The 25,042-nt window shown below is 33.4% G+C and overlaps 1 protein-coding gene across 1 annotated transcript in view; it reads left to right on the top strand.

Moving 5' to 3' along the window:
• The window catches only part of Tenm1 (teneurin transmembrane protein 1), an 811,545-nt gene that overhangs the window by 1,552 nt on the left and 784,951 nt on the right, over window positions 1-25,042 (top strand). Inside the window, exon 2 of the mRNA XM_036174144.1 lies at window positions 13,628-13,680. The gene's annotated coding sequence lies outside the window, so the exon portion shown is untranslated. The remainder of the gene's footprint in view (window positions 1-13,627; window positions 13,681-25,042) is intronic.

Raw genomic sequence — 25,042 nt, 5'->3', positions numbered from 1 at the left:
GTACAAAGCAATTGGTCAGAATATGCCTCAAACTTCACAGGCTTTTCTGAGCACAATAATCCAGTTGTGTATTTATAGTGGTCCTAAGAAACACGAAAAGAAGTTCCCTGTGCCACAGGAGAGAAATTAGATGTCATTTGAGTGTAGAGACCAAAAGGAAATGAAATGGCCCAGCGAACTTTAATAGGTATTGTTAGATAAGCATTTAATTGATTGGATTTGTGGTAAGGATTACAGGCAGCTTCCTTGAATTTGAGATTGTTGTTCTGTGATTATAATTAGCAAGCCAGGTATTCTGCACTGAAAGCATCAATTGCTACTTTAGTCTGGTCCATGAAGACATTGCAAATGTCTGCTCTATTGTACCTTTCGCTGAAAGAAAAATCCTGTCTACCTTCCTCCTCTGAAATCTTCTGACCTGTATCAGAGGGTACTGGAACATTGCCGAGAAACAGCACAACCTGAAAGGGGAAAGCTCCTTTTTAATGAAAAGACTATCCACAGCATTAACTTCTGCTCAGTAATTATCCTGCACTTGTTTACTTGCTTACCCCTGCCCTGTACATCTCCAAATGTACAGGGGTGAGGATGAGTTTGCATAAGGTTTCATATGACCCTTAAATTTGGTACTGGAATAGCAAAATCCCAGTTTTGACATTTTTATCCAATTTGTAAGACCTTTAAAATGTTATGTTGAATAATTTACTATTGCAAAGTTCTTAAAGGGTAGTTAAATGGTTTCAAGTATGCTGAAATAAGGTTACAAACTTTTGATGCTAATAAAATGAAGTCAAGGTATGCATTTGCAAAGGAGTTCAGGTCATTTCTAACATGAACCCATGGCTCTTAATATTAATTAAAACTTTGCAGGTTGTCCATCATAATTTTTAAAACCAGATACTTCTGCAAAACAACTATATAAAGGAATACTTAACAGTTTTATAATGACAATAACAAAATTCACTTTTTAGAACAATGACATAAATTTGGAAAAAACACCGGATTAGATGATATGGTGTTTGCTATTACATCTAGATCTCAATTATGGATTAAGAATAGATAGGCATATCATTTAATAATTATAGAGAGAGGCTTAAAGGAAAACATTGTTTTGTGGAATCATGGTACTATAATGATGGTTAACTGAATGTCCAAATATTTAAACATATAGGTGTACTAAAAGGGAAAATCATAGTGTATGGAATTATCACCTCTCTCAAGAACCTAATTCAAAGTTTGGATGTCTTAAAAGCCTCAATGTTTGAGTTCAACTATCATATGTGTAAATAGCATTGACCTGATCACAGCTTCCCTTGTGGCTCATTTTGTCTTTCTCCTGCCCTTTATATAGCTTCTTGCTGAAACAGAACTATATAGCCATCACATTTATTCTGTATGATACTATCTTAAATGATCAAACCAAAAATTATTATTTGATGTTACTTTTGAAAACAAAAGTGTAATGGAAATTTATTTTCTGTGGCAATCTTAAAAACTTGCAAGTGAGAAATTTTAGTGACAATTAACATAACATTTTTTTTACATTCTATATCAGAGATATGCTTTTAGATTTCATGTGAAAAATTTTAATGACAATTAACAAAACATTTGTTGGAGATAGGCTTACAGAATTCATGTAATGAAGCTCACTTTTGTCTGTCAGTTTCAGATTTAAGTAAAGCTATTACATCCTTAGCATACATCATGATTGATAATTCCCTAAGGTTTTCTAAACATGATAATCTATTAGTTATTAATATATTTACTTATGAATGACTCGAGGTCAAGATAAGAATGGTACTTTGAGTACCTGACTCAAAGATAGTTCTTTTTTTATTAAAATATTTTATCATACTGCTCATATTTGTTCCCTACACACACATACACACACACACACACACACACACACACACACACACACACACACACACATCCCACTACAAAAGATGTATGCACACACAAACAGTTCCTTAGAAAGAATCTTGTGTGAACATCATTCACTGGATATAAAATGCATAGGTTAATTTTATTTAACTTATATGTATATAATTCTTAGTTTTCTATCAATTTTAAAGCCAAGCAATCATTTGTGACTACTTTACAAAGCTTCTCATCATTTACCACCCAGAAGAAAATCTGAATTGGATTAGTAGGACAACTACAGGCAGATGAAATGATAAAATCTAATGCATTATGAAGAATTTTACAATTCTGATTTACCAGCAAACATCCATAACTTCAAATGTGAATGCTATTATAAAAATTAAAATCATTCAAATTTCAGAATTGTTCACATAAACAATAACTGATTTCATTTACCTGCCAATTGTACTAGATTAGATCATTCTTTTCAGTGGAGATTGAAATATTTCCTTCCTTTAAAAAATAAAATATCCTTCTTACCTAATATAATACTTAGTCATTGTTAATGACATTAAATTAATGCATGAATCACCTGACTTAATGTGTTATTTATATTTCTTTTGTTTCTTTTTTTCTGTTGATTTCTGTTAAAGCTGCAGAAAGTAAATACAACCTGCACTATGCACAGTTAGAATAGCTGGATGCTATTAAAGGCTTTGCATAGCTTTTGGTTATTGTAGACAACCTTGATGGATCAACCACAGCTGTCTCTTCAGTACCAGTGTTCTATTATGCAGGTTATATTGTGTGTAGTAATACTGTAGTTTGCTACACATGATGTGGTAGGATTAAGCAAAGCCAAAGATATTGCTCACATTTAAAACTCATGAAAAATAGAACTGAATAAATTGGAATATGATGGTATAAACTGAAAATTATTGTTAAACATTTGTGTTAATTTATCTGCTACTATTTCTGCATATAATATAAGCAAACTGGTTTGATTTAGTGAAAGCAAACAAATTTTCAGTTGATGATGATCACTGATATTTTAAAAATACTAACATTTAAGAAAAGTTAATATTAAATTCTTATGTAACTTCAATACTTATTTCTAGACCTGAAAGTATAATCTTGGATAATTTACAACCTTAAAAAATATTCTGAATTGTACTTCCTGCCCAAGCATCTACTTTTGGTAAACAATAGCATATGGTAAAATGTGCATATATGCCAAATAATCACTACCTCCCGGATGATGTTTTTAATATGATGTAATGATTCTGAAATATTGGGTTTTTCTCTCCTATCCTAATCTAACTGTAAGAGTGAAGTTAATTAGAAAATCAACACATCAGTATGTGTTCAGAATCTTTTTTTCAAGTTAGTGGATCATCTTTGTGAAGCTATATTTCTGGAGTTTTCTTACTTTTGTTTCATGGAGGTCGATAACAAAATTAATATGTTTTCTGGATACTTAAAATTTTATCTGGTCCTCTGTGATTGTATCTATGCAACATCCCAACAGTCAGCTCTTTCAGACAATTCAAATAACCTCTGGTTGATTGAGACAGTGCTTTACTCAGTGTCTGAGTGTTTTGGGATGCATTTAACATGATGGTGACCATTAATATCTCTGTAGGAAAAGAAAACAAGTAAAACTAGAAATATGTGTAAAATATCTTTAACACATTTGAATTTCTATAAGATACATAATAAATCAAATTTCATCCTAGAGCCTTCTATGAATTTTATGAGATACCACTGGCATTCCCAAACTATTACAAAATCAAAAATATACTGACTGACCTTTACAAGAAGCCAGAAAATGCAAAACTTTTTCAATCTATAATTCCTTACTTCCCCCATCTCCAGTGATTTATCAGTTTAAAAGTTAACAGGATTGATATGTTAGCTTCTTATGATTTCCTATATGTCATTTCCCAATAGTCCTTCTACTGCCAAGGAAACTGGATGGGACAGACAACTGGGAGTCACTCATTCAGGGCAGGAACCTCCTTTCTAATTTCATGTTAGCCTGTTGGTCCCTGAAATGACTGTAAATGTTGGGGAATTGAATTTGTTAGAAATAAATGATTAAGCAGGACAAAACATCAGCCATTTTTCTTATCCCTACTCAAGCAGTTCTTTTAAAATAGTCACAGAAATAGAGGTTTGATTTGTACATTCTTTTTGGTATTTATGTAGTTTACAAAGCATTTTTCTTCTAACAGAACATTCACAGCTGTAAAATAGTTTTGTATTAGCTATTATACTGAAAAAAATGTTCTTTCAAATTATGATTCTGTAGACTTTGAAGAACCCTACTTAGTTATCACGGTAAAACTAAATACAAGTGGTGTTTGATTTTTTCAGTACAGTTGGTTATTTTTCCTTTTTAAATAGAAACACAATTCTGTTGAAATATCTATGCCCCACTTTTCTTTTTATTAGAGACCAAATGTATTTGAATGCATTTATTTGAGATTTGTACAGGAGTCATTTTACCCATCACCATAAAGCGTACTGATTGTTTTAATTTTAATCAACTAAGTTGTCACTTGATAAGTAGTCAACAATGAGGAAATTGCCTTTTAATGTTTCTCATATTTTGTTGTAACATTTTTGTGGCTGATTACGACTTATAGAATTGAATTTTGGAATCACAGTCCCTAATATGAGCTGAACTGAAACCATGCTGTCTTTGCAATGCCAGCTATAGTGTCTGAGAATCTAATGGATTTTCTTGTGAATTATTGTTTCAAATAAATTCTTTATATTATGACTAAGAAAAAGCAATTTTTCGGTGAGGATTTTTGTAATGAAAAGGGAATGTTTGTTTGTCAGAAGGTCTTTTATGTTTTAAATTAAGCTATTTAAAAATATAAATATGCTAGACAAAATTATGAATGATAGAATGGGGCATTTATTTAAAATTTCAGAAAAAGAATTACTTACATTTCTATATTATAGAGAATATTGGGGATATTAGTGCCCTGTTACTGAATTTTTGAATTGTATATATTTTATTACCTGTTTTGTTAGTGTTTGCTTGTTTGAGTTATAGCTATATAATTACAAAACCAAAATTTAGATTACTTGTCACTGATGAACATGCAGAGTACCTAACATCTGAATCTTTTGTATCATGTTGATTTCCTCTAACTTTATGTAAATACCTGGCACTTAAGGGAATAATGAAATAGTCAAGTATATTAGCTGTTTGACTCAAAATATCTGATAAGTCACACTTTGTTGTATAGCCAGATTCTCAGGTTTGAAGGACTTATAGCCTTTATTTCTCTTTTCAAAGTATAATCTACTTATTATTCAATTGTTTCCCTATTTAGATGAAACATATTATAAATATTTAGAGTGCTAATGAAGATGTAGTCACTCTCAGTAGAATTCAAATATGGTTATATTAAAGGAACTCCATTTTCATTTTTTTGGAATTAGTTTAGTGTTTTTAGCTGCCCATATGAATGAGGATTTGTATATTGGCCAAAAGAAAAGTAAATGATTCTCCATTTGCATACTTCAGAGAAAATCTTATTACTGACTAAGGTCAAAGAGAAAAATTCCCAGTTGCATGGTTTTACATAATTGGTGAATTCTAAGTGTGTCTATTACATCTAATGTCTCTATCTGGTTTACACACCTGTCAAAGAGAAGGTGCCAGATTAGATGGACAATTGGTTTATTAGATATCACCATCCCTGAATCCCAGCTGCATGCAGACATTTAAAGAAAACTCTCCAGTTGTTCAGCTAAAATAGATAAAAGATACTACAGATGGCCCACCTCAATAATCCATATTTTTTTCAGTTACATTTAAAATTAAATATCCTAAGAGATGATTAATTCAGGAAAGTTATTGATAATGAACTCATCTTATGCTACACATCTTTTGCACCGATGATGATGCCTTATTAAAGGTGTCTTAATCTTGCTAATTACCACCTGTGTTTAAATATAGAGGTGTATAAATACACTACAACCACACAGTGGCTGGAAGCATTCTAAACCTGAAATTTTGCCTCTATTCCTAGCTAACAACTAACTAACTAACAACTATTCCTAGCTAACTATTCCTAGTGCCTAACAACAAAATGTTTCTGATCAACATCTTCAATTTATAGCCTGTGTATTATGTCCCCTACTTTTAGTGCTAATAATTTCCTTTTCTAGGGTTGCTTTGCTTAATTGCTAATATTTGAGAGATATTGATGTGAGATGTGCCCTGTTAAGTAACCCAAAATTGTGCGTGCATGTGTGCATGTATGTTGATGTGTAAAGATGAGATTTTTTCTGTAGAGAATATTTATTAAACATCTGTACATTTTTATATCAACTTCAAAAGCATTGTGTACAGAAACATATATCCTGTTTGCTTACTGTACAGTTTAAATGAATATGCTTCTGTGACTGAGCCTCATTGCATCTGTAAAAATTTAATCAACATAGAACAACATTGTCAGAATTGCTAGGCAAGTCAAATAAAGTAATTCATTTTGAGAAAATAGTTTTAATTTTACTAATGATATCTAGTGACCTCTAAGAATGAGGGCTATGCAGTTGGCTGGGAGGAGTTGTAATGACACATAAATTCTTAGGATTCATACTTTTCTTCTTATATTTATTTTATATTTATGTATGTGCACATGTGTGCATACATACATGCCATATATAAAGGTCAGAAGACAAAGCACAGTAGTCAGTTTTCTACTTCCACTGTGTGGTTACTGGACATTGAACTCAGGTCATGATGACAAGTGCCTTTTCCTTTAGACGTCTAACCAGCACTAGATTTCTATTATTTACGGAAGGTTTACTTTGAGTTTACTTCAATGTAGTTAGTATTTTTTTACCTCTCGTGTTAAGTATAACAAAATCTCAACATTTATGTGTGACACCATTTAAATTTTGTTTGGAATCCATGAAATATTAACACAAGTGTGCTACTTTTTTTTTGTTGCCATTTTCTCCTATTTGAGATACCTTGACAACTTGTGAAAGTGAGGCAATTTAAGCATAAATAATTAGAATGCAGTGCAAGGGAAATATTTTAATGGTTAATTTTTCACAAAGTGGGGAATATTTACAATGTATTTTTTAAATATCAAATACAACAAAGTTAAGAAGATATATAAAATATGTGAGAACACTGGTCTCACACACATTCAGTAAAATACTCAGTTACAGTATTTGTTTGCTGAAGAAGCAATATAATCAATATTTACACCGAATTTAGGAAAAATAGGTTTTACACTTTGTGCATTTTCTCTAATTGCACTCTACATGACATGTGGTGGCCTTTTCTTTTACCAAACGCTTCAGTTTTATGCAGATTTTGTCATATATCAAAATCACTCTCCATTAATAAAGCTTTTCACCTGATCATTTTTCACACATTTGAAAAACTTTTAATGCTTCTGTTTCCCTCACTATAAAAATTCATTTAAAAGACTTACCTATTATGGAAAACAAACATATAGGCATAATATGATCCTGTAAGTAATTCTTCAAGAGAAATAATTAGAAAATTGTGGAAGCTCAAACATGATAAGTGTTTATCAAAAATGGATTGCTTAAATTAATCCTGTTTTAGATTTTCAAAATGTATGAGTGTGTGTCTGTGTGTGCAAAATGTGTTAGGTACCCATTAAGGCCCCAAATGGTGTCAGATACTCTGGAACTGAAGTACCAGTGGTTGTGAGCTTCCTGAAATGGATGCTGAGTACCATAATTGGGTCCTCTAGAGGAGCAACATATGTTCATAATTGCTAAGCTATCTTTCCAGTATTCTTAAATTAATTCTTCACAGGTACCTCTGAATATTTTAGTTAGAGACTAGGACCCACAGTCTACATGGCATAAGGACAGTGGAAGTGAACAAGCTAAATTAGACACAGAGAATACCTACCCAAGATAAAAGTGTTTTCTATCTAGTTATGGAGAGCCAGGGATCAAACATAATGTCCCATTTTGTGTTCCTTCATGTGCCCAAATTACAGACAGTGTTGGTACTTATGTACTGAATGGGAGAATTTTCCTACATAGAGAGTTATTCCAGAAAAAGGCAATGTTCCTAATGTTCATTAAAACTCAGGAAATTTGATATATTTAAAACCAGAAATTATCTATATTGTACAAGAAATTGTTGAATCAGTGGTAGGTCTTAAGATGAAATAGGGGTGACCAACTGTCCTAGTTTGCTTTCTTGTTGTTGGGATAAACACTATGACCAAAAGAAATTTGGAAGGGAGGGATTTATTTAACTTACAGATTGCATTAATTATTGAGGGAAGCCAGGGCAGTAACCAGAGATATGAACCAGGAGGCATACGAAAGAAGACAGGAACAGAATCAAAAGCCAGGGAGGAAGGCTTACCTGCACAGGAAAGGTGCCAACCACAATGGGCTGGTATTGGTGAAATTATTTAGGCCACTCCACATAGTTAAAAGGGAGGTTTATTTTGTGGGGTAACTTACAAGTGGAGGGATAGGTAACAAGGTCTGGGAAAGGTGTGGCCCAGTCCAGCAGAGTTCTCTAGAGAACACTGCTTGGTCTACCTCCAGTGTCAAGGGTCCAGGAACCAAAAGAGCTGGCCCATCTGGATCTCAGGTCTTCACAGTCCTGTCTCAGCCCCACCTTGTAGGCGTGACAGTTATTGAAGCCTCAATGGGGGTTGGAACTTCCAAATAAAAGCTGGAATGGCTACCCACTACATCTGCCTCTTTTGTCTACATAAGAAGGTTCTAACCCACATACAAGACTATATACAAAGGAATGGTTATCAAATATTGTCCAGGAGTAATGAGGGATAATGACCTAGATAAGATGGAACTACAACCAATGCGAACAATATCAAGCAAGAAACACATACTAAAATCCAGAGAAGTCTAGAGTGCAGGTAAATAGCACATTACAAAGATCATTACAGAAAGTATCCTATCCAAAGGAACCTGAATCTAATACTTAATGTGTTCTATCTAAGATATTACATATATAATAAGTTGTAACTATAACTGCTGGTCTTCAATCAGTATGGAGGACAGGTTGAATTGGATTAAGGGTAAGGTATTTGAAGAGTCTGTATTTCAAGTGTAAAAGGTTATCAGGGTACAGACCAAATGGTCACAGTGACAGTAGAGAGAGGAGAAATATATGAAACTTAACCAAAGGAAAACATGTATATTATACTGGCAAGTAACTAAGTTAGATAAGAAACTGTATGTACCCCATATACATTGAAGAAAAAACATTGGAAATGGATGTGAAAAATTACTAGAAAAGAAAAGACCTGTGTGTGGAAGAGGTGGACAGGAGTGGCATTTTTTTTCTGTTCCTTTTCTGTGATTTCAGATGGTCTCTAGTAGATTATATAGCTTTCATTATCAGAATATATGCACAAAAGAAAGAGGAAATAGAGCGCTATACAAAATAATCATTGATACATTGTAGTAAGGTTTAGATGACAGATTAGAATAAATCATTCTTGAGAAGTAGAGCTAGAGGGAGACAAACAAATCAGATAGAACTATTCTCTGCCTGTTTTGAGGTCCATAGGCAAGTGGAATTATTGAAAGCCACTAATACAATTTAGTCTTCATTCATTAGAGAACCAGGGAGGGCTGGGTTTACCATGTCAGTATTTGAACAGGATGTTAATGGGAGATTAGGCAAGTTAAGACTTCTTCATATTGCTGTGGAAAACACTAGCAATTTGCTTCATGTAAAATAGAAGTGATTACTCACTATATTTCTTCATGTCATGTAGTAAAAACAATTAAGTAAAGTTAGACTAGAGATTACTTGGCAATTCAGACACAGTCACCTCTAATGGAAAAGAAGAAAAATAGCATTGACAACTTTTGGCAGTTCTCATCATTAGAAATGTCCATATTGCCAGAAAGAAAAGAAGCTGCAGCCAATAGTGTAAACCTAAAAGTTCTTTAGGCCCAGAGGAGAAAAGTGACAATACAGAGTGGAACGCCTTTAATTGTCTAAGAACACTGATCATTGTAATGGGGAAACTGTCTCTGTTATTAACACAATTATTTTCCACAAGGCCTTTGAGTAAATGTTCCATTAGAAAAATGGCATTTGGGTTTTCAAAGCATAGGAAGCAACACAGAAAGATATAGTCAATAGTAAAAGAAAGTATAGTGACTTATGTACAACCTGGTGACCTCGAAAATAGAAATGGTGTTAATATAGCTGTAATTGAATAATTATAGAAAATAAATAAAAATTCACCATTTTCCTAATTTAATAGGAATAATACTTTTGAAATACATTGAAGATAGTAATTCTATTCACACATATCTATATTTCATATATGCATATCTATATATTCATATTTTATATTAACATTTTGAATAAAACCTTTAAAGTCTCATCTACTTACCATCAGTCCACTCATTTCCTCCCCAATCATGGCTGACTATTATTTAGAGATACTAAGCTACTACTTTATGATGGTAATAGAATATTGTTCTTTCATAAAATCAAACAATAGGTACTGGCAGTATCTGAAGTCTGCACTCGATGGTCTCTTAATTAGCTATCTAGATTTGAGATGTAGCCCATTCTTAAAGCATAAGTCAGTTATGTAGGCTGTCTTTTTAATTTTTTATTAATTAATCAATTAATTTTTCCAACTAAATTACAGTTCCCCCTCCCTTCCTCCTCTCCTGTATTATTTCTCCTTGGGAAAGTGTTCCAAGAGCAGACAACAGAGTCAGAGACAGCCCCCTCTCCCTCTGCCAGGCATGTGGGCTGTCTTTCTAATGTTTATGGCTTCTACTGTTTTACCTCTGGTATACATTATATGTCTCATTCCAATGATAATAATCTCAGCATTCTGTCTTCTTTTTGTTAAATGGTGGGTCACACATAAAGTCATTCAACAGTTTCTTCTGTTTGGAAATGAACTCTTAGGTGAGGTAGAGAGTTGTAAAAGGTAAGGGAAGTGGAACATGTTGGGATCTGGTAAGCAATGGAAAGTAACCTGGGTTATCTAACATAGATCAACCCATACACTGGCCTTCTATAATCTTAAATTGGGCTATACACTTCTAAAGGCTAAAACAGGAAAGCAATTCAGAAGTGAGCAGAGAAGAGCTATATCTTTTTAAAGCCAGTTTGCTTCCCATTTCTCTGTGTACCTCACCAAGCCAAAATGCTACATATAGGACAGTTTATTTTTTAAAGTACTTTTTTTTGCTAGCTTCCTTGCAGAATCAGCCTTATGGGTATGAAGCCAATTTCTACAGACTTGCTCTGGTGTGTTCAGCAGAAGAGAGGAATAATTTTTGTAGTCTAGATGTCAGTACTTTCTGAAGTGTCTTCCCTTGAAAGATTCTAACTTAGTACTATAATGAAACCACATCAACACTTGAGCAGAACTATGTCTTTTTTGTGCAGCATTAACAGTGTTGAAAAATGCACATCAAGCAATTAGATTGCAACTAATCAAGAGCACTACTTCAGCTTATTATGAATGATTTATATATAGTACATTGGGCATAGAAATCATTAGTAATAATATCATACTCTATTATCATTACAAGGTCATTTTAGTGATTTTTTTTCAAAAGTGACAATGATTTTATTGGCCTACATTTTTAAAAAATGCACTTAAATATTGTCTTTTGTCTTGATACACTCACAGTGTTTTTTCTTTATTAAGTAATTTTTATTCATTTTACATACCAACCACAGATCCCCCTCTCATCCCTCCTCCTGCTCCCCTCCAGCCTCCCCCCAAAACTCACTCACCTCATCCCCTCCTCTGAAAAGGTAAGGCCTCCCATGGGGAGTCAGCAAAGCCTGATACATGCAGTTGAGGCAAGACCAAGCCCCTCCCTGCTGCATCAAGGCTGTGCAAGGTGTCCCACCATAGGTAATAGACTCCGAAAACTATATTATGTACCTGGAATAGATACTGATCCCACTTCCAAGGGCCCCTTAAACAGACCCAGATACACAACTGTCTCACTTATGCAGAGGGCTTAGTACAGTCCCCAAAAGACTTCTTTTCACTATTGAGAATTTCCTCCAAATATAAAAGTATTAGATTTGGGAATTAGTTGAATGATAAATTGGCGCCACATGATTAATTAAATGTCGATCATAATATATCAAAATGTTAAAGTTTAAAGTTGACATTTTCTTTTTCTTCTGCTTTGATTCACAATATTACCTTTTTTGTAATGGGGTTTTTCAGGGATTAAAATATATCTCTTACTACACGACTATACATTAATTACAGAAAAGTTGGGTAATGTAATGTACACAAATGAGAATCATGTATTTTAAAGTTTTCTATATTGTTTACATTATAATTACTTTATCACATGGTTTCTATTTACCAATATTTTGAGAAAACTTTCTATTAGTAAAATACATCATACACACACACACACACACACACACACACACACACATATATATATATATATATATATATATATATATATATATATAGATAGAGAGAGAGAGAGAGAGAGGAGAACAGAGAGATGAAACCAATAAAAATATAAAGAAAAATTAATAGTTCCATTAATAGTTCCCCCTCTTCCAGCTCTTCAGAGCATTATTTAGAATCATAGGTAGAAATTAGATGGAGAAACAGTGGCATGTCTTAATTGTCCCTATACCATACTTAAGGTCTATTTAGTAATTCATCATGTCATTATGAATTTATGTACTTAACCAAATTCTAATTATTAGATTTTTAGGTAGTTTTTATTACTTATCATGCAAATTATTATATGTAACTCTTTGTAGACAACTCTTACTATTTCTTTATAAATATAAAATTTAGAAAAAATTTAAAAGAACTGCATGTCTTAAAAGTTTAACATCTATTGAAAAGTTGCTTTCCATAAATCTATCAATTTACATTACTTGCTTTTTTTACTTCATATTTTAACCATAATTATATTATATATTGAATATGATATGAATCACAGGAAGATGTGTATCTTTCAAGTAGAGTATGTTAGTGTGACTTTATTATAGCAAAGCTTTTGTCCGAGTACTAAGCATAGTAATCATTAAACACATTTTATATTCATTTTTATAGGTGTTATATAATGATAGCATTGTGAGGCATCAAATCAAAGAATGAAACAAAAAGGATGTCACAGATATGACTCAGTGCACTATTTCTAGCCATTGAAACTCTCTGAGCCTCAGCTTTCCAAACTTACAATAATTATTAGGAGAAATAGATGTATATATAAAGGCTTTCAGTATAGTAAAGTGACTATTATACCTCAATAAACTACAGTTACTATAAACTTTATGTTTTTAATGACTTTGTGATGTCATATCATCTCAAAAAGTTGAATGAAAATTAAATGAGGTTGTATGTGGAATAGACAAGAACTCCATAGTTTGCTACGTATATACTCTGCAGTTAAAACACTCTTCAGCCTAGAGTATGACTCAGTGGTAGAGCATTTGCCTACATGCTTAGGAAGTAAAGTTCCAGGCAATGCACAGTAAAACAATAAAAACAAAACTCCCTCTATTAGTAGTGTAGTTAATGTAATTGAAGTTTCAGGCAGACCTTTAAACAAGAAACCCACTTCCTTTGTGAATGAGAAAATAAATTTTGCTGTATATATAGTCCCAACTCAAGACTTACCTCTCAGCCTGTATATATCAACCCTTCTTCCTTATAGAAGTACTACACTGGACATATTTTTACATATATCTGAAAAATAATTTGGCCTAATTTATTTACAGGAATTACAAGGGTGACCTTTATTCTGCTTAACTTCTCTTCTGGATCTAATAAGGTATGTTGAATCTCATTTGAAATTTTTTATATAATAGAGTATATTTATTGAACATCTTTTAATTGAAATGTATACTTTAAAATTTTTGCAATATATTTGTTCATTTTATGCATAAACATGTTTATGTACCCTATTAGTGTAAAGATATTTGCAAAATAAAATGTTCAAACTGTCCTACAAGTTTAAATTAATTATGTGACCATTTTTTATACACAGCAACTAAAGGCAGGAGTTTCTATGAATAATCAGACCCTCTGTAGAGTAGGTGGGAATAGCACTTGCAAATGAGGATATTTGCAAAATTATTTAATATTTTTCATGAATTACAATAAATATGTCATTTCACCCTATCAATGGAACAAATATTTCCATTCAGAATGTGTACTACAGAATAAAATTTAGCCCCTGAAATACATGTTATGATTCTTTTAAAAGTCACAAGTGAAATATTTAAATATAAATTTTTGAATATAGATTAAATTATTGCATTAATTTGTTTACCATTCCAATTTCCTTCCCTTCATCATCTATCCATCCACACGTCTAATGAATATTCACTAAGAAACTACCATAAAAAATCCTAAGTAACTAATGTAGCTATTATTCAACAAGAATACTAAGTGCTTTTAGAGTCAGTCCTCTGCTTGCTAGAATATATAAGAAAATATGGAAAGATTTGTAGCATGCTTTATGGTTCTTAATTTTATTAAAATATTAGTCATCATACAGTTCTTAGTAACTGGGGTATAGATAGCACATTTTTTTTAAATTAAGTTCCTATCTGTGGAAGCTATACACCATTAATTAAATATGAATTCTTAGTCAAAGTGGGAAAAAAAAGAAAGAATGATCTGAATTTGTGGTAAGCTGGTAAGTTTTAGACATCACTTGATACTTTTAAAACTATATAAATATAGAAGTATACCACCCCCCCCAGAAATCTTCAAAATCTTAGAATTTGTAGTACACTTTGAAAATTATACTAAAAATAAATATATTGTATTAAATATATCATTAATTGGATCTGAACTAGTTATAACAAGCCTATAATATGACCTTAAAATATATTGGCCAATTGTGATATTACACATAATTCTATTTATCATTCTTCTAGATGTACTATCTTTAGAAGAAGAATAATATGAAAAGATTAAGGTAATTATACAACAAAAATTATGATCAGAAAATCAAGCGAAAAATTTACAAGAAAATTTCCATAGGGAAGAAGTCAAGATTTTCACATATTATTTCATTTGTGAAAGTAATTCTCTTAATTTGGAAGATGCGTATGTACCTAATGTGTGATGTTAGCATATCTTTCATACTAAGAAAGCTTTATAGTTAATGTGAATAAATAGAGTGTAATTAAGGGAAAATATCACTGACAGACTTAAAGGATGGATAGTTACAAAACTACTGGCACAGAATAGATGGTTCAGAGAGCATCTAGGGTTTCTTCTTTAGAGAGACAACATAGCATAGTAGAAAGGGCCTTGCTGCTGACCAGAAAACCTGGACTCTACTTTAGTCTTCTATTAATTATACATTTCTACTTGGGTTATTTCTCTTTAGTTTTCTCATGTATGCTAAAAACTTTGAGACAAATAATAACAACTTTCTCCCTGCTCAAAAAACCGGGCAGTGGTGGCGCACACCTTTAATCCCAGTACTCTGGAGGCAGAGGCAGGTGGATCTCTGTGAGTATGAGGCCAGCCTGGGGTACAGGGTGAGTTCCATGAAATGCTCCAAAGCCACACAGAGAAACTCTGTCTCACAAAACCAAAAAAAAAAAAAAAAACAAAGAAACAAAAAAAAATATAGTTCAAAGTTGGGGTGGTTTTTTGGGTCTAGAGAGATTGGTACCTTTATAAATTTCTTATAGCTTAGTTATGAGGTTCCGGGTTTGAATTTCTGAACCCACTTTTAAAAAGCATGCTATATTGTAGTACTTAGAAAGATACTTAGGCCTTGATAGATAATAGATTCACATTGAATCAGTAGGGTTGGAGGACGTTCAGCGAGTGATACTGTCTGAAAAAGCAAGGTTGAAAATGATTGAGGAAGTGTTGTTTGCATGAGAATGGCCCCCATAAACTCATATATTTGAATGCTTGATCCCCAGTTGTTAGAACTGTTTGTGAAGGATTGGGAGTTTTGGCTTTGTTCGAGGAGATGAGGCACTGGGATTGGGCTTTGAGGTCTCAAAAAGTCATTCCATTCCCAGTTAGCCCTCTCTCTGCCTCTTGCTTGTGGGTCAAATATAAGGTCTCAGCTACTATTCTAGCACCATGAATACTTGCCCGCTGCTGTGTTCATTGCAAGAATGATCATGGACTCACCCTCAGAAACAATAAGCCCTCAAATTAAATGTTTTGTTTTATTACTTGTATTAGTTTGTCACAGCAATATAAAAATCATTAGGAGAGGAAGACACCTGACCTTGATCTCTGGCTTCCCCATACAAATGTGCACACAAGCACATACACTCATCCCCAGATACACCCCCCCACAAACATATGCACACACAAAAATAAGCGATCTTCTCAGGTATCCACATGGAATCAAGATTGGTGGTTAAATTAAAAAATATACATACAAATCGGCTGTCTAAAAATTTTCTTTTAAGTGGTTTAAATGAATTGGTAATAGGATATTTGTTTCTCTTTGAAATAAAGCAGCTGTATATTCTTAAACCACTAGCACTTACTCACACCACCCCATACTAGCACTGATATTATACTAATCAGATGGAGGTCTAAGTTTAGCTAGTAGTTTCAAGATTTCCTTCTTGGTAAAAGGCTTAAATGTGAGATATTTCCATGCTGATTTGCTCTCTGTGTCTTAAAGTTCTGCAAACTATGTTTCTTCCCTTTTGCTAGGTGGTCACTCAAGGTCAAGCATCTCTCTGTACCTTGAAATCAGCCAAGTGCATAACCCAATGACTTCAAACTCCAGTGCTTTCAATCTGGCACCTTTCATGAGCATTGTGTTCACATTAAAACATTCAAAATATATTCTCCTTCATCTACATATCATAGCAATAACATCCTGGGCACAGGACAGTGCCTAGGAGCAAATAACCACTTGGAGTTAATGATCTGAGGGCCAGCTGAAGGTCCATTGACTCTTCCTAGTCATTCTTTCATCCCTATAAAATGTCTATTCCTGAAGTGCCAAGCCTTCAATAATTTTTCCATCTCACATCAGATTAAGTAGTGGCTATAAATAATAGTATTTAATACATAATCATGAGATGTGGCAATGCAATAAAATACCAACAATTCTGGTACTATATAAAGATGGCTATCTGATCAATCCAAAAGAAGGAGCAGTAAATGAAGTTCATGAACCATAATGTTTTAGAAGTGACTTTCACCTTATTGATTTGAAATGAAATCATGTAAGAATTCATATAATTTAAGGAAGTAATCTGCTTTTTTTGTTAAAAATAATTTAAAATTGCCTCTGGCTTCTAGTTTAAATGGATTTTAAGTAGTATATATTCATTTTCCCCATTTAGCATTAGATTAATTTTTCTGAAATAGGTATCGCTGTGACCTAAGTAACAAATACAGGTTTACACCTCTTCTTTTCCAAAAGACTTTTATTTATTTATGTATTACTTTGACACACTTTAAGTTTCCACAATGTTCTAAGCATCATGCTAAGTTCTAGTGAAATAAGAATCAGCAAGTGGCATGTTCTACACTCAGAATCACATGGTGTGTATTTGAGGGCTGATATATATATAAAAAATACAAAATAGTCAGTGTTTTAGTATGTGTTATATAAATGTAAGCTTTGGACATTATTCTTACAAGTGAAAAGAATTCATATACCAAAACCTACAAAGCAATAATATATGTAATATAAAATAGCTACATTCAAAAATTTTCAAGAGTAATAGCTTATGTTAGGCAGAATTACCTGCCCAAATTTATCTTCTAATATGTATAATTTATGACAATTCCATGTTATATGACAGGACAAATTCTGATTGCATACAGAATTAAAGATGCTAATCACATGACTGTAAGTCGCACAGGTTATCTGGATTATCTGTCTGGAATCAATATAACTACATGCTCCTTAAAAGTAGAAAAAGGTAACAGAATAGCGACCTAGAAAAGATTGCAGCATGAGAAGAACTTGACCTGACATTAGTAGCACTTTTAAAGATAGCGAAAAAGACCAAGGAATATTGAACCGCCTCTGGAAGCTAAAAGAGGCAAGGATGCATATTATACTCTGAAGTCTCAAGGAAGAAATTCACCCTGCTGTTAAACTAATTTTAGCCTATCAAGAACCATTTAAGACTTTTGACTGCAAGGACTCTAAGATAGTTCTGGTTCTTTCATATCATCAAAATTTCACTAATGTATTAGACTACAGTGAAGTTCTTGAGAAAGCTTGCAAGTGTCTAGTTGTAATCCAGTCATCATTGCTGATAGACAGTGTTCATCTCCTACCCCTGCCCACTCCCAGATATCCTTTAGGACAGCCCTGTAGAGCTGCTGGTTTTTGTTTTTTTTTTTGTTAGGTCTTTGCAAACTGTCTCATTCTCGGGCAGAAGTTAGACATCTCCCCACTCCTTCTAGGTATTATTTGAGAACATTCTTTCCATTGTCTTGCCCTATAATCCTCTCCTTTCATGATTAGCATACAAGGATTATGGTTCAATGAGAAGTAGTCATTTTTCTTATTCTTTCTGGGGACACCTACAGCAGTGAAAAGGGTAGAGATACTACATTTCTAATATGTTTTTCTGACATGCACTTTCTGAGAAGGAAAAGGTGGAGATTTGAACATAATGTGAAAAATTAGTCATATATTTTTAAAAGATTTATTTATTTATTATGTATATAGTATTCTGCCTGCATGTGTCCCTGAAGGACAGAAGAGGGCACCAAATCTCATTACAAGTGGTTGTGAGCCACCATGTGGGTGCTGGGAATTGAACTCAGGACCTCTGGAAGAGCAGTAGGTGTTCTTAACCACTGAGCCATCTCTCCAGCCCAAGTCTTATATTTTTGGCCTCCTGATTACAACAAGGGTTCAGAAATGTGTTTGTAGCCAAGGATCATTCTTCCCCTTCCTGAACTCTGTTTTGCCCCATCCCCTTCATTACTCTCCCTCTTTTGAGTATGTCAGCTTTAATATCATACTGGTTTCAATACCTATTTTCTTATACCATATTTATTTTTGGTGTAGAGATTAAGTCTATGTGCTTAGGATTTAAGTACAAGCAGTAAATCAATACTGTCATATACTTCACTTTTTAACCTGGGAAAGTAGGTAAAAGAGAAAATCTCTACGACTTTGTCTCTTTCATTCTACAACATAGACAATAATTATGCCTAATAAATCACAGGTGTGTGAGGTTTATAGTCAAATACACATAACATATAAAGTAATTTGACAACTGTATAGCATATAAAATAGTATATTTCATGCTCAGTGGATATTGGCTATGATTCACACTATTAATATTGATACAGTAAGGAAACAAATTGGTGACAATTTAATCTGGTGGGGAAATCAGCAGCAACTGATTAGAAAACAGTGGAAAGTCTTTACAAATGAGATAACGCTGGCAATAGTAGATCTGTAAATATGGGCGGTTGGAGTATTAAATGACAATATAATATTACCATAAGAACATAATAGTAGGGGTGGGAAGATGTTTAAATAAAAGAATGACCACTCCTCAAAAAAGCCACCTCATGGTCTTTTTAAAAATACTACAATAATTATATACCACTAAAGTTTATTGTAAAATATGGACACTGGGCAATATAAAGACCTTTGCTTCAGACAATTATATAAGTACATGTGTAGCATTTTTGCTACTAACGAACACCGCTTTTGGCTAAGGGGCAAATGCTCAGTGTTTGTGAGATTTGAAAAACTGTATATTAACATTGATCTTTTGTCTTGCAATAAGGTAGCCTTTAAAATAGGCCTGCCTGGGAACATAATTTAACATTGACAAGGAGTAACTAGGGCAAGATTATAATAACCACTTGTAGGATATAGAGTTCACCTTTCTGGCAGTATATCATAGCGCAGTCAAGACCAATCAGAAGACTATTTCTATACACAAGAAAAAAATAACAAGAATGCAATTAGCTATGTGGATAATGGCAGAAGGACATACTTCATCAATGGTTCTCAAACTTAGTATGCATTACAGTTAGTTGAAAGACATGTTAAGACAAAATTTTCTGATCCACACATCTGAGTTTCTACTTAATTTGGTCTGAGCAATTGCTAAAATTTTCTATTTCTAACATGTTTTCAGTGGATACTGATGGCACAGGTCCATGGAATATATTCTGACGATCATGAGCATTTAAACATGCTATGTGGAACTGACCATCATAGGTCACTTAATAGATACAGGCTTTAAAAGAAATGACAGATGATACCTATACCCAGTATTTATTTATTTATTTATTTATTTATTTATTTATTTATTTATTTACTTATCTATTTATCTATCTATCTATCTATTTATTTATTTTTTCCAAGACAGGGTTTCTCTGTGTAGCTTTGCGCCGTTTCCTGGAACTCACTTGGTAGCCCAGGCTGGCCTCGAACTCACAGAGATCCACCTGGCTCTGCCCCCCAAGTGCTGCCATTAAAGGCGTGTGCCACCATCGCCCAGCCCAGTATTTCTAAGAGGCAGTTTAGGCATAAATTAAAGAAAAAAATGTTCATATCCTTAACAACAAAAGGGCAGGTGAAAATCTTTAAACAAGATTTATGATCAGGTTGTAGTCTATATTTGCAGACAATTTGACATTGTATCTTGTGCTGGCTTCTGCTGCTACTACCTAGCTCATATTATCTGCATTGGTGCTATTCAAAGGCAAGATGAGAGATTGCAGATTTTGTGAATACAAGGAAGATAATGGTCCCCATTTTATATCTGTTGAATTTGGGGAACCTGAGAAACATCTAAGTGAGAGAACTTGAAAAGAGAAATTAGGCTTTAGAATTGAACTTAAAAACATGCTTTTCACCTTGTGTCAGTTTGGTCATTAGCTTCTTAAGCAAAACTGAAAAGACAGTGAGGTGGGGCAGGTGTTCTCCCAGCTACATCACTGTGTAAAGTTGTTATTACTTTAGCTGCTTACTTTCTGAACCCTTTGTTATACATGATAGATACATATGCATCACTAACAAGTGATTGCTCTATAAGTATATTAAACTAATACTGTATGTGTGTATGCATGCATGCTCAAACATGTGTGTGACAAATGTAGTCAGATGACGCTATAATCTAGTGACTTTCTGCACATTTACAGTCAAACTGTTTATAAGGTTTCTTGAACACTGAATTTGTTCATAGCTGACAACCATCTTTAATAGTATAGATCAGTGAATCCAAAACATGTTCACTTTTAAGTTCCTCTTGAACACTCATCCACTAATGTTTTTTAAAAAAGGAAAATTGAAGTATAGCAGAATATCCATGCATTAAGGAGAGAATAAGGGAATTCCATATAAGTTTTTCTTTTTCTGTTGTGGCTTATTTTAGTAATGGTCAGATTTTTCATAACCTACAAGCTGTCTCTTCAAGGTTGAAGGCAGTTTGAGAGGAAACTGTCTTAAAACAGGGTAGAACACCTAAGTGTTAAGTGACATGTTTAAATTAATAGAATTGATTTTGTTGCAAAGGAAAGTTATTATTGGTTAGTTGGTTGCTCATGTATTATTGCCTTTCATGTGTGTATGGATATGCATATTCTGATATACTGTATGTCTCAATTCTCTTATAGTTCCTTGAATCTATAGAATTTTCTCAATGTGGAGGGCAGAAATACTATATGACAGCTGATTACAACATTTAAAATCAAAATTTCAATGAAAAAGAATGAACTGTGCCACATTATTCTTTTTAGAGTGATTACATATTTGTAATTTGTGGATAGGCTAGAGATCCATCCACTTCCATCCTCAAGGCTCATAATGAACCTAACTTGTAGATTGAATTCAGTTTCTTGTAACATTTAGCCATGACCTTTCAAGAAAAATAGAAACATCGCTTAGTTGGTATTTGCCTAGCCCAGAATCAAAAAGGTAGAAAGACAGAAACACTGGAAAAGCACCTACAAGATTAACCACAAAGCTCGGGGGATTTGGTAAATTCTACAGATAAACTATAATCTGAAAGGCATGCATGTTTACCAACAGGATGCTTAAGTAATGGGGTGAGAGTTGGTGGAGAGGAAGCTTTTGGTTTCTAGAAAATCTCTCTGAGCAGAAGTTTCTCTGTGAAACTATTATTATTTCAACTCCTTGATATTGCTAATCTGACAGATGAATATAACTATGTGCCTATTCTGTAAACCAAAGACTGTTTCATAGTTCTCCATCTTACTAAAATAAATTTAAAACTATTTCACCATCCTAAACCACTTCCAAGAATTATTGAGAATTGAAGTATTTTCCATTTAGAAAGAAAGAAAACTAATGACAAAATTTTGAAATAAGCCGGGCAGCGGCGGTGCACGCCTTTAATCCCAGCACTCGGTAAGTAGAGGCAGGTGGATCTCTGTGAGTTCAAGGCCAGCCTGGGCTACCAAGTGATTTTCAAGAAAGGGGCAAAGTTACACAGGGAAACCCTGTATCAAAAAACAAACAAACATACAAAAAAAATTCTGAAATAAGTACAAGGGAAATGTAGTCCTATAACATGTGAGACCTAATCTGAAGAAGTGATACTATGTTCTATAGAATAGGTGTTAAATTAGTGACCTTCAAATAGCATCCTGTTTCCACTAGGGATGTGACAAATATCAACTGAAACAATATAACTTGGATAATTAAATGATGTTTTCTGAAAACATACCAGCTATGTATTTTTGTTCCAGATTCATTTGTATACCTGCACATGTGTTTTAATTTTATAGGATATATTTTAAATGATACAGTAGACTAGATTTTTGGAATGGAAATGATACAAGCTATATCATTCAGTCTTTTCAATATAAGCTACTATAAGTCACACAAATTTCCACTGTCATTAATTTTATCTAATTTTATAACTTTCCTTGTTAAGAAAACCTGGATTGATGCTGTAATATTTTTACTAAGCTTGCCACAGGATCCTGGAGGATTGTGTCATCTGTTCTTCCTAATTTGTACCAAGACTATAGTTTTAACCATAAGACTACATGAAGTTCATGTTCATTTTACTGCTGACAGTAGTTTGAGGAGGTGGAAGAAAGAGCTGAAAGGAGATCCTTTGGTAATTTTAAGAAAAACTGATTTTCAGTTAAATACATTTTTGTAAGTCATTTTGTCATTTCGTAAACATGCAATGATTGTTCCTTCAGACCGATGAAATATTCATTAGAAAGGAAATCACAGTACTATTAAAGAATAGCAAGGAGTGGGAGGCCTGTCAAGAATACTCTGACCTGAGGAAAAAGAAATCAGAGTGCCATAGAGAGGAACCGTAGACTGAAAACTTTTTTAAAGGTTATTTCCATAAAGTCTTAAGAAATCTTGGCCTCCATTAAGAGTTTTGTCCCTGAGAGCCTAAACTGTAAGTATGGTATCTGCCTTGTCTGCAGAATAAAAAAAGGGATCTTCACTTAATCATTATCCTGGGAGCTGAACATCTTGCTACATTTGAATAAAAATGTCTCCTTCATTACTGATGGGAACACCGAGATGCATGCATCAGTGATTTATGTAGAACTTACTAACAGGGCTAACTTATAAATGAACGGTCAGTTTAAAGAATAATACTATTCGGTAATGTGTCTAGTATCAGATGAAATACATTATACTTCCATATTCTAAGAAATCTACCCAGTAAGCATCGGCCAGTTAAAAATTTTACTTTGCTTTTCATGTTCAGTGAGACATCATTGAGGTCCACCATCTCTTTATAAAGTTCATTTCTGTATTTTCCTTTTTTTTTTTTTTTTAACATTTTGTTACCCTTACACCTCTTCCTAAAGCTTGGTGTGTTACTTTGCTAATGGAAGAGACTCAGTGTGGTTTGATTTTGTTGTTTACTGAAGTGAAGTTTACTCCTTCCAGTAAGAAGGATCAAGTCACTTTTAAAGCCGACTTTGTTTGAGTATATCTTTTCTTGTATGTATGTATTTTCTCTTTGGGAAGTTGCTGTATGTATTTTTGGGAAAAGAAAGCTGGAGAGATGATTCAGTAGTTAAGAGCACTTGTTCTTGCAGAGACCCAGGTTCGGTTGCAACACTCAAGCAGTAACCCCAAAGGTTCTGACATCCTCTTCTAGACTTTGTGGGCACTGCACACATGTGTTTCACATTCAGAACAGCAAACATTCATACAAAGAAGAAGTAAAAATGGATAAATCTTTAACAAACAGAAGGAAAGGGATGAAATTGGTACACTTCCAATCGTTTACATGGTCAATCAGAACATTTTATCCAATGAGCTCAGATAAAATGCTCTGTGGAGGTGGTATCCATATAGACTTTATCTCTAATTACTAGTCAGTGCCTAGAACAGCATCTCACACAGCATCTCACACTTGTAAGTATTTAGCAAAAACATTGAATACATGAATGAATGAATGTCAGAGACAGAACTGTGCTAACCAAAAAAGTAGAATGGAAATCTTCTGTTGATTTGCCTTATTCACTTCAATGTATTAGACTGTACTTATCATGCTGAGATTTTTCTACATAGTCATATATTTAAGGTAATAATTGAATATCTAAGTGCAATTTATGCCCTTGCTAAATTATATTTCTTGTGGGACAGTATAGTACAATTATACTCAGGGTACTACAAATTGTATTGCTAGGGTGAAATGTGTTTTCAGGTCTGTTTGTAAAATGTGGGATATTATCGAATTACTTTAAATGTCATGTTTGAGAGGAGCTTAGGCTGCTTTCTTTGGGCTTGACACACTTCATTCTGTCATCTTGTCCTTAGAGATGCTGAAAATTAAATGAGGATACTTAAATAATTTAATTTATGAGTTTGCTTACAGCTATGTGGTTTATCATGTCGGATGTTAGTACTCTGCATTTCTTGCAGCTCAGATGTTGCTTGAACATAAATTAAAGTTGGTGTTGTGTATCAAGGATCAGCATATAAAACAGAAAGAAATCACTATAATCTGTGCTGGGAAGTATAATTTCTCAAACCATTAGATAATGTAGAGGAGAAGAAGTATCTAATCATTCATAAAATAAACTCACTTAAATTTCAGGGGAAATCCAGTTCCTTGTATGTATGATGATGTAACTTAAATGTCTGTAACTGGAAGTCTGTAATAGATATGTTTCATGCCTTCTTCTCTTCAGAAGACATTTTTTCCCAGTTGGTTTTCAAATGTAATAGTCCTGGTCAATGT

This window comes from Onychomys torridus, chromosome X, assembly GCF_903995425.1.
Source record: "Onychomys torridus chromosome X, mOncTor1.1, whole genome shotgun sequence".
NCBI lineage: Eukaryota > Metazoa > Chordata > Mammalia > Rodentia > Cricetidae > Onychomys > Onychomys torridus.
The sequence above is the reverse complement of the archived record's forward strand: the minus strand, read 5'-3'. Positions and strand labels throughout refer to the sequence as shown.